The 14947-nt window shown below is 40.1% G+C and overlaps 1 protein-coding gene across 8 annotated transcripts in view; it reads left to right on the top strand.

Moving 5' to 3' along the window:
• Nucleotides 1-14947, top strand: part of GRB10 (growth factor receptor bound protein 10) — a 450157-nt gene that overhangs the window by 228606 nt on the left and 206604 nt on the right. The window contains exon 1 of one of the 8 annotated variants that reach the window (XM_070727760.1): nucleotides 9220-9231. The exons of the other annotated variants lie outside the window; for them this stretch is intronic. The gene's annotated coding sequence lies outside the window, so the exon portion shown is untranslated. Of the gene's footprint in view, nucleotides 1-9219; nucleotides 9232-14947 lie in introns of those variants that run through there. 8 annotated transcript variants of the gene reach the window in all.

The raw sequence follows: 14947 nt of genomic DNA, 5'->3' as shown, positions 1-14947 counted from the left end.
TTCGAACCTTTACGGCAGGTACCGCTGAGAATATTGACTCTCAAGACTGTCTTCTTGGTGGCTATTACGTCAGCCAGAAGGGTTTCCGAGATTTCAGCCTTATCCACATGACCGGACCTGTGCAGGTTTCATCCAGATAGAGTAGTCTTGAGACTTGATCCTGCGTTTATTCCTAAAGTCAACTCCACCTTTCCCAGGGCACAGGAGATCTTGCTTCCGGACTTCTGTGTTCATGGGATTCACCCCTCCAAATTGAGGTGGCATAAACTGGACGTGAGACAAGCCCTAAAGATCTATATCCGCAGGACTCAGGCATTTATAGTCGGAGGCCTTGTTTGTGTCCTTTTCAACTAAGGCCATGGGCACTAAGGTCTCTTCTCAGACTATCAGCCGCTGGTTGTGTGAATGAATTTCAGAGGCTTACAAGACTAAGGGATCCCCTGTTCCGCAGGGGATAACGGGACACTCTACTCGCAGTGCGGCCACGTCAATGGCCTGGAGAACCCAGGCATCCTTGGAGGACATTTGTAGAGCGGCCATCCATCCATCCACCTTTATCAAACACTATCGGATTGACTCCTTTGCTTCTGCGGAAGCAGCTTTTGGGAGGACGGTTTTACAAGGGGTGTGTTCGTTCTCAGAGCTCCTGGTCCAGCCTTCTCCCTCCCTGTGACTATAACTTGGGTATATCCCATCTTGGACTCTCCTTGCAAGTGCATTGGAGAAGGACCGTTGAACTTACCTGAACGGTCTTCTCGATGCACTGCAAGGAGAGTCCAAACCCTCCCGGCTTTGGGACCAGGGCCACTATTGGGGGGTTTGAGTTTCCTTCTTACTTAGAGTTGTTGCATTGCATAGTTTAATAAATTGTGTTTAGCTTTACTGCTCCTTCGTTTCATTTTAGACTGGAGGGCTAAGGGGGGCGGTGCCTGTCTAATATTTAAATTAAACTCAGTCCCTACCAATCAGACTGAAGAATAACCCATCTTGGACTCTCCTTGCAGTGCATCGAGAAGACTGTTCAGGTAAGTTCAACGGTCCTTTTAGAAGGAAAAGTTACATGATAATAATAACAACAGAATTGGAAGGACCTTGCATATCTTCTAGTCCAACCCCCTGCTTAGGCAAAAACCCTACACTACTTCAGACAAATGGGTATCCAACATCTTCTTTAAAACTTCCAGTGTTCGAGCATTCACAACTTCTGGTGGCAGGCTGTTCCATGGATTCATTGTTCTAACTGTCAGGATTTTTTTCCTTAGTTCTAAGTTGCTTCTCTCCTTGTTTAGTTTCCACCCATTGCTTCTTGTTCTGCCCTCAGGTGCTTTGGAGAATAGGTTGACTCTCTCTTCTTTGTGACAAACCCTGATATATTGGAAGAGTGCTATCATGTCTCCTCTGGTCCTTTTTTTTCATTAAACTAAATATACCCAGGTGCTGCAACTGTTCTTCAATTTTTTTAAATTTTTCCTACAAAAACAATTTTAAGAAGCTACAGTAGAAGAATATTCCATTTTTATAACTTACTAGTAGCCACTGCATTTTCCACATGAGGCTTATACTCAAGTCACAACATACGTTTTCCCAGTTTTTGTGGCAAAAGTAGGTGCCTCGGCTTATAATCGGGTTGACTTATACTCAAGTATATGTGGTAGTTCTCTACTAATTTCTTTTTTTAAATATATTTTTTATTCTATTTTTTAAAAAGACAAACAAAGACGTACAACATTAAACACTCAAGGAGCTGCCATTGCTCCTCTTATCTTAGAAGTCTATTACAAAAAATAAAAACCTAACTGTAATCAGATCAATACAGAAATAGCACACATTTGTATTAGATACTTATTGAATTTAACTCTGTATTCTTATGTTAATTAAACTTCTTTATCTATAAAATACTTATTCAAAAAATATAATATAATGAATAGCACTTTATCATACTATAAACATTTTTAAACTGTTTTACTCTATCTTATAAAATTTCAAAACAATAAGTTCAAAAAGTTCTAAATTCTTGTTACTTTAACTTTTAATATTATTTTTAAAGTTCCACCATTCGTATACTTTATCCCATATTTTATAAAATTCTGTTTCTACTTGATTATTCAAGCGTTTTGTCATCATGTCTAATTCTGCACATTCCATAATTTTTTTTATAAACTTCTGCATCCTTTGGTATTTACTTTTCTTTCCATTTCTGCGCAAATGTAATTCTTGCCGCAACCAGTATATGTATTATTAAATAATAAATTTCTTTTTTATACTTAATGTTTGAAATACCCAATAAGAAAAATTCAGGAGATTTTTTAATCTTCTCCTTTGTTATTTCATTTATCCATTTCTCTACTTTATTCCAATATTCTTTTGCCTCTGAACATGTCCACCATACGTGGTAATACGTACCAATTTCTTTTTTACATTTCCAACATACAGGTGAGACAGTTGGAAACATTTTGGAGATTCTATATGGTGGAAGGTGCCATCTATAAAACATCTTAATTTGATTTTCTTTGAAGGAAGTTGATTTTGTTATTTTCCAATTATACACCCAAATCTTTTCTCATGTTTCTAAATCTATCTCTTTGCCAAAATTTTTGCACCAGCTGATCGTGTTATCTTTCAATATCCACCCTATCGTTCTATGATTTATTAAGTATTTATATACATTTCCGATTACCTTTACTTGATTTTGGAGTAATAATTTACTTAATACATTGTTTTCTTTTCTAAAGATATAAGTTTTTATATCCATTTGATATCTGGAACTAATCTGTATGTATTGCCACCAATCTAAATCAATACCTAATTCTTGTAACTCTTGTTTTGTTTTGAGTTTTAATTGATTGTCCAGTAAATCCCTATATTTTCAGATCTTACCTTCCTTTGCTAAGTTCGGATGTGTAATAGCTTCTATGGGTGAGATCCATTCTGGCATTATTAAGAAATGATTTTTCGTTTTTCAATCCATACATAAATCAGTGCTTTTCTAATTATAATATTTTTAAAATATGAATGTGTTTTAATCTTATCATACCATATAAAGGCATGCCAGCCCACCATTAAATCATGGCCTTCTAAGTTAAGTAACCTTTGATTATCTAAGGTCAACCACTCTTTTATCCATGTTAGGGTGGTGGCATAATAATATAATTTCCAATTTGGGAGGCCAAGTCCTCCTCTTTCTTTACGATCTTCTAACACATTTTGTTTTATTCTTGGTTTCTTACCTTGCCATATGAATTTTTTTATTATCTTATTTAATTCTATAAAAAAATTCAATCCTGGGTTTATTGGAATAACTTGGAAAAGAAACAGAATTTTAGGGAGGATATTCATCTTAATTGTGGATATTCTTCCCACCAATGTTAATTGCAAATTGTTCCAAAGTTCTAAATCCTTTTTAATCTGACCTAATAATTTTAAATAATTATCATTTTTTAAAGATATAGCTTTAGAGGTCATCCATATCCCTAAATATTTCACCTTTTTTATAATTTTCATATTTGATAGATCTTCTAAGTGTTTTCTTTGTACCTCTGTCATATTTTTTGTTAGAATCTGTGTCTTTTCTTTATTTATTTTTAATCCTGCGACTTTCCCATATTCTTCAATTAGATTTATTAACCTTGAAATAGATTTTATAGGATCTTCTAAAATTAAGACCACATCATCTGCAAATGCTTGTATTTTATAAGTCTCTTTTTTTATCTTCAGTCCTTTTATCTCCCTGTCTGCTCTTATTTTTATCAACAGTGCTTCCAGGGTTAAGATAAATAACAATGGACAACCTTGTCTTACTCCTCGTTGTATTGCCACTTTTTCGGTCAACTCACTATTTATTATGATTTTAGTTGTTTGTTCAGAGTATATTGCATCTATTATATTATAAAAACTTAGTTCCAACCTCCATCTTATTTAATTGTATTTTCATAAAATTCCAGTCTACGTTATCAAATGCTTTTTTCGCATCTAAGAATATAAGCGTCATTTGTTTTTCTGGATGTTGTTCATAATATTCTAATGTGTTTATTATTGTTCTTAAATTATTTTTAATTTGTCTTCCTGGTAAAAAACCATTTTGGTCACTATGTATCATATCATTTATAATATTTTTAAACCTGTTAGCAAAGATTGATATAAAAATTTTATAATCTACGTTTAACAATGAAATTGGTCTATAATTCTCAATTTTTTTCTTTTTCTGTACCTACTTTATGTATTAAAGTTATTAACGTTTCTAACCATGTTTTAGGTAATATACCTTCTGCCATTATTTGATTATATATCTCAAACATATTTTAAAAAAGTATTTCTATATCTAACTTATAAAATTCTACTGGTATTACATCTGGGCCCGTCACTTTATTATTTTTCTGGTTCTTTATAGATTGTTTTAATTCCATTTCTGTAATGGGTTTATTTAGTCTTTGTTGTTGTGTTTCGGTTAATACCGGTAAATCTATACTTTTCAAATACAGTGGTACCTCAAGATACGAACCCCTCGTCTTATGAACAACTCGTGATACGAACCCGGGGTTCAGAAAAATTTTGCCTCTTCTTACGAACTTTTTTCGAGTTACGAACCGGCGTTCGGAGACAGCTGGGAAGCCGCGCGGCTGTTTTAAAAGGTGACAGCCGGGCGGCGGGGCTTCCCAGCAGCCTCCGGAACGCCGGTTCGTAACTCGAAAAAAGTTCGTAAGAAGAGACAAAATTTTTCTGAACCCCGGGTTCGGTTCGGGAGGCTGCTGGGAAGCCCCCCAGCCCGGCTGTGACCTTTTAAAACAGCCGCACGGCTTCCCAGCTCTCTCTGAACGCCGAATGCGGAAGTTCGGCTTTGGCGTTCGGCTTCGGGAGACAGCTGGGAAGTCGCACGGCTGTTTTAAAAGGTCACAGCCGCGCTGGGGGGCTTCCCACCCACCCCGAACCCCGAACCCTGAAGTTCGGCAAAAGTTCGGGGTTCGGGGGGTGCTGGGAAGCCCCCCAGTGCGGATGTGACCTTTTAAAACAGCCGCGCGGCTTCCCAGCCATCTCCCGAAGCCAAACGCCAAACCCAAACTTCCGCGTTTGGCATTTGGAGGCTACTGGAAAGCCGCGCGGCTGTTTTAAAAGGTGACAGCCGGGCTGGGGGGCTTTCCAGCAGCCTCCAAACGCCAAACGCGGAAGTTTGGGTTTTGCGATTGGCTTTGGGAGACGGCTGGGAAGCCGCGCGCCCGTTTTAAAAGGTCACAGCCGGGCTGGGGGGTTGCTGGGAAGCCCCCCAGCCCGGCTGTGACATTTTAAAACATCCGCGTGGCTTCCCAGCCATCTCCCGAAGCCAAACACCAAACCCAAACTTCCGAGTTTGGCGTTTGGAGGCTGCTGGAAAGCCACGTGGCTGTTTTAAAAGGTGACAGCCAGGCTGGGGGGCTTTCCAGCAGCCTCCAAACGCCAAACGCGGAAGTTTGGGTTTGGCCTTTGGCTTCGGGAGACAGCTGGGAAGCCGCGCGGCCATTTTAAAAGGTCACAGCCGGGCTGGGGGGCTTTCCAGCAGCCTCCAAATGCCAAACGCGGAAGTTTGGGTTTGGCGTTTGGCTTCGGGAGACAGCTGGGAAGCTGCGCGGCCGTTTTAAAAGGTCACAGCCGGGCTGGGGGGGTTGCTGGGAAGCCCCCCAGCCTGGCTGTGACATTTTAAAACAGCCGCGCGGCTTCCCAGCCGTCTCCCGAAGCCGAACGCCAAACCCAAACTTCCGTGTTTGGCGTTCAGAGGCTGCTGGGAAGCCGCGCGGCTGTTTTAAAAGGTCACAGCCGGGCGGCAGCGGTTTTTTTGCGGGGTTTTTTTTGGTTGCACGGATTAATTGACTTTACATTGTTTCGTATGGGAAACAATGTTTCGTCTTACGAACCTTTCGTGTTACGAACCTCCCCCTGGAACCAATTAGGTTCGTATCTTGAGGTTCCACTGTATTCAAAAATTAAGTCTTCATTTATTTCTTCTCTCGCATATAATTTTCTATAAAATTCTAATACTATTTCCTTCTTTTCTTCTATTCTATGTTTCATTTTATCTTTTGAGTCTATCAGATTTTTTAAAATTTTGTTTTCTCTCTCTTTTCTTAATTTATATGACAACCATCTTCCTGGTTTATTCGCATGTTCAAAATATTCTTGCTTTGCTCTCTTTATCTTTTCTACTATTGGTTCTTGTTCTTTCAATCTCAATTTATGCTTTATTAATTCTCTGATTTTTAGCTTTATCATCATTATCAACTTTTTGCATTAACGTTTCTACTTTTTTGAGATCTTCTACTAATTTTTGATTACATGTTTTCTTTTCTCTCTTTATTGTTTGCTATATAAGAGATTGTTAGCCCACGTATACAGTGGTACCTCGAGATACGAGTTTAATTCGTTCCGGACCTGGGCTCTTAAGTCGAGCAGCTCTTATCTCGAACGACTTTTCCCCATAGGAATTAATGTAAATAATTTTAATTGGTTCCAGCCCTCAAAAAACTCACAAAGTTAGTCTAAATTATGCAGAAAGACATGTTTTTAATGAAGAAATGTACATGTACATATAAATGAATAATGAAGTTTCTTTCACTTAACTTGTAAACTTTCTTAAACTTTTAAATTTACATATGTTCAACTTCTCTGCCACCCAATCCTGTAGGACTGGGACCCCAACCCTTTTTGCACCAGGGACCGGCTTTAAGCGATCAAGAGAGGAATGGGTGAATGAATGGACGGAGGGTGGGAAGGAAGGAAGGAAAGAGGGAAGGGACAGGAACAGAGGAAGGAAGCAAGGAAACTTATGAAAGGGGAGAGTAAGAGAGGAATGAGTGAAGGGAGGGAGGGAGGGAAGAAGGTGGGAAGGAGAAAGAAAAGAAGAAATAGAGGAAGGGAAGGTAAAAGAGAGAAAGAAAAAGAGCAAGAAAGAAAGAAAGAAAGAAAGAAAGGGGGAAGGGACAGGAACAGAGGAAGGAAGCAAGGAAACTTATGAAAGGGGAGAGTAAGAGAGGAATGAGTGAAGGGAGGGAGGGAGGGAAGAAGGTGGGAAGGAGAAAGAAAAGAAGAAATAAAGGAAGGGAAGGTAAAAGAGAGAAAGAAAAAGAGCAAGAAAGAAAGCTGCAAGCCCCCCCCCCAAGCCCCCCAGGCCGGCTGCAACCTTTTAAAACACGCGCACCGCTTCGCAGCTGTCTCCTGAAGCCGAACGCGGAAGTTAGCGTTTGGCTTCAGGAGACAGCTCCTTGGCGCTTGTATCTCGAATTTGGGCTTGTAAGTAGAACAAAAATATCTCTCCCCTCCCAGCTCTTATCTCGAGTTGCTCTTAAGTAGAGCAGCTCTTATGTCGGGGTTCCACTGTATATGCCTTTGTTGTATCCCATAAGTTTTGAGAGGTAGTGTCACTATTTTTATTTATTTTTTTAAAAATCTCTAATTCTCTCTCAATCCATTTTTTGTACTCTGGGTTTTTTATTATGTTTCTATTCATTGACCAGTTGTTTATTTCCTTTTTACCTTTCCAATATATCGCTAAAGGATTGTGGTCTGCCCAGGTATTTGTTTCTATTTCTATTTTACTAATTTGTTCCATTATATGTGCAGAGGCCCAAGCCATATCAATCCTGGACCAGGTCTTATGTGGGTTAGAATAAAAAGTATATTGTCTATCTTTTAAATGATACTCTCTCCATATATCCTTCAATAATAGTTCTGTACTCATTTTCCAAAATGTCACAGGTAAAATTACCTTTTTCCCCCTTTTCTTTCCTTTTTCCAGTGTAATCCATTTGGTCATCTGAGATTGCATTAAAATCTCCTATTATTATCATATTTTCAATTGCCAATTCACTTATTTTTTTCATGTAAATCTTTATAGAATTGCTTTTGGTTGTCGTTTGGTGTATAAATTGAGACAATTACAAAAGGTTTTGTTTCTAGATCCAATGGTACCATCAAAATCCTTCCATCAGTATCATTGTATATTTCTTTAGATTCAATTGATTCATCTATATACATTGCTACACCCTTTTTCTTTTGGTTTGCCAGACTAGTGTATAATTTTCCCAATTTTGAGTTATTCAAAATTGAGTTTTTTAAATATGAACTTCTTGTAAAATATTTATCTGTGCTTTTTGTTTTTTAAGTTTAGTAAATACTTGGTTTCTTTTCTTTGGATTGTTCAAGCCATTTACGTTAACTGAGAAGATTTTCAAGTCATATGTCATCTCTATTTGTAGTATTTTTTTGCTTCCTTTGGTTCTCGGAGTCTAGTTTCTAAAATTAATTCTTGTGATGCCTGTGGTTGTTTCTTCTTTGCTTCTGGTATTTCTTCCCCGCCTCCGCCTGTAGCCCCCATCATGTCATCACTACTCTTTGGTTCTATCTGAGGCTGGTCAATCCTGTCCAATCTGGTACGTGCTAAAAAGGATCTTGCAAGTTCCACACTGTCTATTATTACTTTTGTTGATTGCCAAGTTAGGGTAAGGCCCTCTGGTACCAACCATCTAAACACGATATTTTTCTTGATTAAAGAAAAAAGTAAAGAAGTAATATTCTCTTCTGCTCTCTCTCACCCTTTTCGGAACTTGTTTCAGAATTGTACTTCCTTTTCCATTAAGTTGAAATTTCTGGTTTCTTGTCAATCTCATGATCTCATCTTTAATTACTCTTCTTGAGAACTTAATATGTACTTCTCTTGGTAGATTGCGACGTCTTGTATATCCAGTTTGGACTCGGTAAACTTTATCTATTTCTCTTTTCAATTCTGCTGGGTCTTCTTGCATAATTCCTCTCTCACTTCCGCCATTTTTGTAGGTAAATCTTCATCTCTTTCTTCTTCAATGTTTTGAAATCTCAGGCCATGCGATGCGGATTGGAGTTCAAGGTTAGTTATTGCAATATGAAAGCCTCTACGAGCATTGTACTTATGATCTTCATATTCTTCCACTTTCTGCTCCATAGTTTGAATTTTTTCCTCTGTGACTTTTATTCTCTTTTCACTCTCTTGTAGATTTTGTTGTATGACTTTTATATTTCCATCCATTTCTGCCATGTTTCCTTTTACTTCTGTTAGTTCTTTTTTAATCTCATCTTTCATCTCTTTTATCTCTTGTCTCATCTCTTCCAGGTACTGCTTCATTTCTTCCTTGTTAGTCTCAAGTTGAATTTGTGTCTGAGTTTGTGTCTTCTGCATAAGATCTTGAATGCCTGCTAATGCATCCTGAATACACTGAAAATTTGGATCTGCAGGTGACTTTTCTTTCTTTTTTTCTTTCTCCTTGGCCAGCATTGTAGTTATGGTCCTTTGTTGTAGCGGAGATGATGAGACTTTAGGTGTAGGGGTTGAAGTTGGAGTTGTGGTAGTTGCTTGTTTTCGGGTTGTTGTTGTTGTCACCGAAGTCACACTTTGTGCCCTGTAAGAACCTTTCATATTCCAAAATTTCTACTTTGTTTAGCAATTACTTAAATCAATCCCTTATTTATTCTCTATTACAGAAGAAAAAAGTTTTAACTCTAAAATATTAGTAATGGAAAATAATATTTAAAAAAGGGAAAGAAATATCAATTCTATTCTATTAATGCAGTAATTAATTAAAGAAAAAGAAAAGAGAAGAAAAAAATAGTTCAATCTTTTAAAAACCAGAGCTCATGAGGGGGTGATCAGGTGGAGAAGGGAAAGAAACAGAGCTTCTAACACATAATTAATTAATAATAACAAAAAAAAAGGAAGACTATAATTCTAGTGAAGAAGGGTAAGGAGAAAAGAGGAAAAAACTTTTAAGAATTATTTAAGAAAAATTATTTGAGAATTATTTATATTGTTTTAAAAGAGTAAAAAAGTGAGAAAATAATAATAACAATAATAAAAATTATAAAAAAGAAATTAAAAAAGGAAGAAAAAGAATATCAAAGTCCAAAAAAGAAAAGGGATCCAAAGAAAAAGACCTAATAAGTCCAAATAAGCCAAATATGAATTATGCTTTAATGCAAATTTCCAAAAAGAAAAACTCCAAAGCCAATATGCAATGTAATATCTATAATATGCAAGTTAAAATAAAAATAATAATATAATCCACGTCTTCTTATTATATAAAAAGAAAAAATACTGGAAAGAGAAAAAAAAAGATCCTTACGCCTCCGATGTCTGGTTAGGAAAAAATAGTCCCACAAATTCTGAGAAAAAAAGAAGAAAAAAGTAGAAAAATAGAAGAAACAGTCCAAAATTTATTCCAAATAGTTAAAGTTTCAGTAAAATTTCATTCAAATGAAATGATTTAAGTTCAGTTCAGTTTATTCAATTCATTTATTCATGTATTCAATTTATTTAGATATTTCTACTTCCTCCAATTTGACTAATTAGCAATTCAGTCTTTTTATTACTATAAAAAAATAGTGTAATTATAAAAATATGAGTAATGAGAAAAAAAAACCCCACACTATAGTCTTAAAATTCAAAAGAGAAAAATATACTATTAGAGTTAACAAAGACAAGTAGTTCCAACCGTTTTTCTTCTGAGCATATGGATATCACTTACAGTTTTTTTTACTTTGTTCATGTTCGCCTTTCAATCTGAGATCTTCTCTTTTCAAGCTTGCTCGTTAAAATACTGAAGGATTGTCTCGTAGTGCTGTAAATCTTCTTTATCTGTTGATCTGCTTCTTGGTAGACTTCTTTATTCTATTTTTAGACTTCCTTCTTTTGGAAACCGCTATGGCTGCGCCCAGGCAGCCGCCTGGACGCTGCTCTCCATTGATGCAGCTGCAGGGCTTTCCCTAGCTCCCGGGGCTGCTGCGATCTGTCCCGAGGGATCCAGGAGACCCCCTGTCCTGGGCCAACCCCTCCGGGTGTCGGCACAGCGCAAATCACACCCTGCAGTCCTGGAAAGGTAGGATGCAGAGACGGAGCTAGGGCTCCACACCCCCGATGCGGTCATGCTCCAGCCGGAAGTCCCCTAATTTCTATACTTCTTCCACAATCCATTTAGAAAGCTTCAGAATTTGAAGCCTGCCTGGATCACTGATTCATGACATTAGTCATCATTTTATTCCTTTGGCTGACATTTTTGGATTCCAACTGGGAATAGCCATTTGTTGTAAAGCAATATGCTAATAGCAGAATAGCATCAAAAGGAAAGGCGGATCTTAGAATTTCTCCAAGTTAATATTCTACACCATTTGCCCCAGTTTGTCATGGATAGATTACACTATGTAACACAAATTTTATTCCCAGCTTTTAAATGGTATATTCCAATTGTTTATGTCTAAAACAAATTAAAAATTGCTTACATTCATTATAAACTTCACTTTTGTTACCATATCATCCACAGTTCGGCGGAGTCTCTTGCGGAGGCCTGGAATACGGCTGCTGCGGAGGCTCTTGACCGGATTGCGCCTTTGCGACCTCTCCGTGGCACTAGACCCCGTAGAGCTCCATGGTTCAACGAGGAGCTCCGGGAGTTGAAACGCCAAAAGAGACGTCTAGAGAAGCGATGGAGGAAGAGCAGGTCTGAATCTGATCGAACACTTGTAAGAGCTTTTATTAAGACTTACAAAGTGGCGCTCAAGGCGGCAAGATGCGCGTACCATGCCGCCTTGATTGCATCAGCGGAATCCCGCCCGGCCGCTTTGTTTAGGGTGACCCGCTCCCTTCTTAACCAGGGGGGAGTTGGGGAGCCCTTGCAGAGTAGTGCCGAGGAGTTTAACACGTTTTTCGCTGATAAAGTCGCTCAGATCCGGGCCGACCTCGACTCCAATTGTAAAACAGAGTCGACTGACAATGAGTCAGTCGAGGTGACTGGGGCACGTACTTGTCCACCTGTCTGGAAAGAGTTTGATCTGGTGACACCTGATGAAGTGGACAAGGCCATTGGAGCTGTGAGTTCCGCCACCTGTCTACTGGATCCGTGTCCCTCCTGGTTGGTCTCGGCCAGCAGGGAGGTGACACGGAGCTGGGCCCAGGAGATTACCAACGCTTCCTTGGGGAGGGGAGTTTTTCCATCACTCTATAAAGAAGCGCTTGTGCGCCCCCTCCTCAAGAAGCCTTCCCTGGACCCAGCCGTACTCAACAACTATCGTCCAGTCTCCAACCTTCCCTTCATGGGGAAGGTTGTCGAGAAGGTGGTGGCACTCCAGCTCCAGCGGTCCTTGGAAGAAGCCGATTATCTAGGTCCCCAGCAGTCGGGCTTCAGGCCCGGTTACAGCACGGAAACCGCTTTGGTCGCGTTGATGGATGATCTCTGGCGGGCCCGGGACAGGGGTTTATCCTCTGTCCTGGTGCTCCTCGATCTCTCAGCGGCTTTCGATACCATCGACCATGGTATCCTTCTGCACCGGTTGGAGGGGTTGGGGGTGGGAGGCACTGTGCTTCAGTGGTTCTCCTCCTACCTCTCTGGCCGGTCGCAGTCGGTGTTAGTGGGGGGTCAGAGGTCGACTCCGAGGTCTCTCCCTTGTGGAGTACCTCAGGGGTCGGTCCTCTCGCCCTTGCTATTTAACATCTACATGAAACCGCTGGGTGAGATCATCCAAGGACATGGGGTGAGGTATCAACAATATGCCGATGATACCCAGCTTTACATCTCCACCCCATGCCCAGTCAACGAAGCGGTGGAAGTGATGTGCCGGTGCCTGGAGGCTGTTGGGGCCTGGATGGGTGTCAACAGACTCAAGCTCAACCCGGATAAGACGGAGTGGCTGTGGGTTTTGCCTCCCAAGGACAATCCCATCTGTCCGTCCATTACCCTGGGGGGGGGAATTACTGACCCCCTCAGAGAGGGTCCGCAACTTGGGCGTCCTCCTCGATCCACAGCTCACATTAGAGAACCATCTTTCAGCTGTGGCGAGGGGGGCATTTGCCCAGGTTTGCCTGGTGCACCAGTTGCGGCCCTACCTGGACCGGGACTCATTGCTCACAGTCACTCATGCCCTCATCACCTCGAGGTTCGACTACTGTAATGCTCTCTACATGGGGCTACCTTTGAAAAGTGTTCGGAAACTTCAGATCGTGCAGAATGCAGCTGCAAGAGCAGTCATGGGCTTACCCAGGTATGCCCATGTTTCACCATCACTCCGCAGCCTGCATTGGCTGCCGATCAGTTTCCGGTCACAATTCAAAGTGTTGGTTATGACCTTTAAAGCCCTTCATGGCACTGGACCAGAATATCTCCGAGACCGCCTTCTGCCGCACGAATCCCAGCGACCGATTAGGTCCCAGAGAGTGGGCCTCCTCCGGGTCCCGTCAACTAAACAATGCCGGTTGGCGGGCCCCAGGGGGAGAGCCTTCTCTGTGGCGGCACCGACTCTCTGGAACCAACTCCCCCCGGAGATCAGAACTGCCCCTACTCTTCCTGCCTTCCGTAAACTCCTCAAAACCCACCTTTGCCGTCAGGCATGGGGAAACTAAACATCTTCCCCTGGGCACGTTGAATTTATATATGGTATGCTTGTGTGTGTGTATGTTAGTATAGGGGTTTTTCTTAAATTTATAATATTTTAATTAATTGGATTAATGTATTGGATTGTCTTTTCACTTGTTGTGAGCCGCCCCGAGTTTTCGGAGAGGGGCGGCATACAAATCCAAATAATAACTAAATAAATAAATAAATGGCAATTAAAATTATGCATTTTTACTATAGAAACAGACAATTCTGCATCTTCTCATTCATCTAATAAGTTCCAGTGCTTGAGCCTTGATATCAAAAGCTCAACACTGGACTTGGTGAGACCAAGGTCTCTGATCAGATCATTGAGATCTTTTTGGTTAGGGTAGTATGGCTTCTGCTCCTCATCTGCATATGAAGAGAAATCGTGATCTTCAACATCTTCCTTGGTGTCTGACCTGCTGCTTTCTTTTGAAGGTGGTGTAGCTTTGTCTGGAGGTATTGATACAGGAAGTTCAGGGCAGTGTGGTACTGGGGCAATAGATGAAGGAATGTCAGGATACGTTACAGGCGTTGCATTTTTGCCAATGCGACATTTGGAAGGGTCCACCAGTAGCAATTTGTTGAGTGATCAGTCGGTTCATGTCAAATTCTTGGGATAGCAAAATGCATGGTTCTCTTCTCTCCCCTGTACCAACCTATAAGCAAATAAAATAAAATTTGGATTGAGAATTTGATTTAGGCCTATTTCACACTAATGACTAGTGATATTTAAAATATTAACACAGTTAATCTGCTATTTAAGAGAGTAGCATTTTTCCACTTACCTTCAAGAGTTTTCTTGCAGTGCTCAAATGTGAAGTGAGAAGCCCATGGTTTGTCTTGGTCACTAACAGGCATGCAGAAGTATGCTTTGTAGGCCTCACCCATCTTAGCAGATGCTTCCACAGAGTACTTTTTCGCTCTTGTCTTTATAAACTGGCCACACACATAGCAAAATGCGTCTGCTGGATGTATGCAACCTCTTGATGCCATCTAAATTGACTAAGTTTATTTATTTTATTTATTTATTTATTTTATTTGTATGCCACCCCTCTCCAGAGACTCGGGGCGGCTAACAGCAACAATAAAACAATAGTAATCTAATACTAAAAATGATTAAAAACCCATTAATATAAAAACCAAACATACATACATAATTGCTGTGTACCCTAAGGAAAAAGAATGTCTCTCCAAACTTGATAAAAATGGTCTTTATTCCATGCAGTATTAAAGTACAAGAGTGTACTGAGGATTCACCAGAGCAAGATTGATCACCCGGTACCAGAGTAACACACAATATATACATTTACATTCCTAAGCTCCTCCTGTAATGGGTGTGGGGTGAGGTCTGAATACTGTCGTTATCAGAATCTGAAGATTGAATTCACATCTGTCTGTCTAGGTCAATTCCCCTTTGTCTGTGATGGCCATTGCCCACTTACTATGCAATCCCAATCAATTAGATCCTGTCTCTCCATCTCTCAGGAAGGGCTATAGTGGCCCTATATAACTGTAGTTATACAGCTACCTACAATTCTGTACAGTCC

Source organism: Erythrolamprus reginae, chromosome Z (assembly GCF_031021105.1).
Source record: "Erythrolamprus reginae isolate rEryReg1 chromosome Z, rEryReg1.hap1, whole genome shotgun sequence".
NCBI lineage: Eukaryota > Metazoa > Chordata > Lepidosauria > Squamata > Dipsadidae > Erythrolamprus > Erythrolamprus reginae.
The sequence above is the reverse complement of the archived record's forward strand: the minus strand, read 5'-3'. Positions and strand labels throughout refer to the sequence as shown.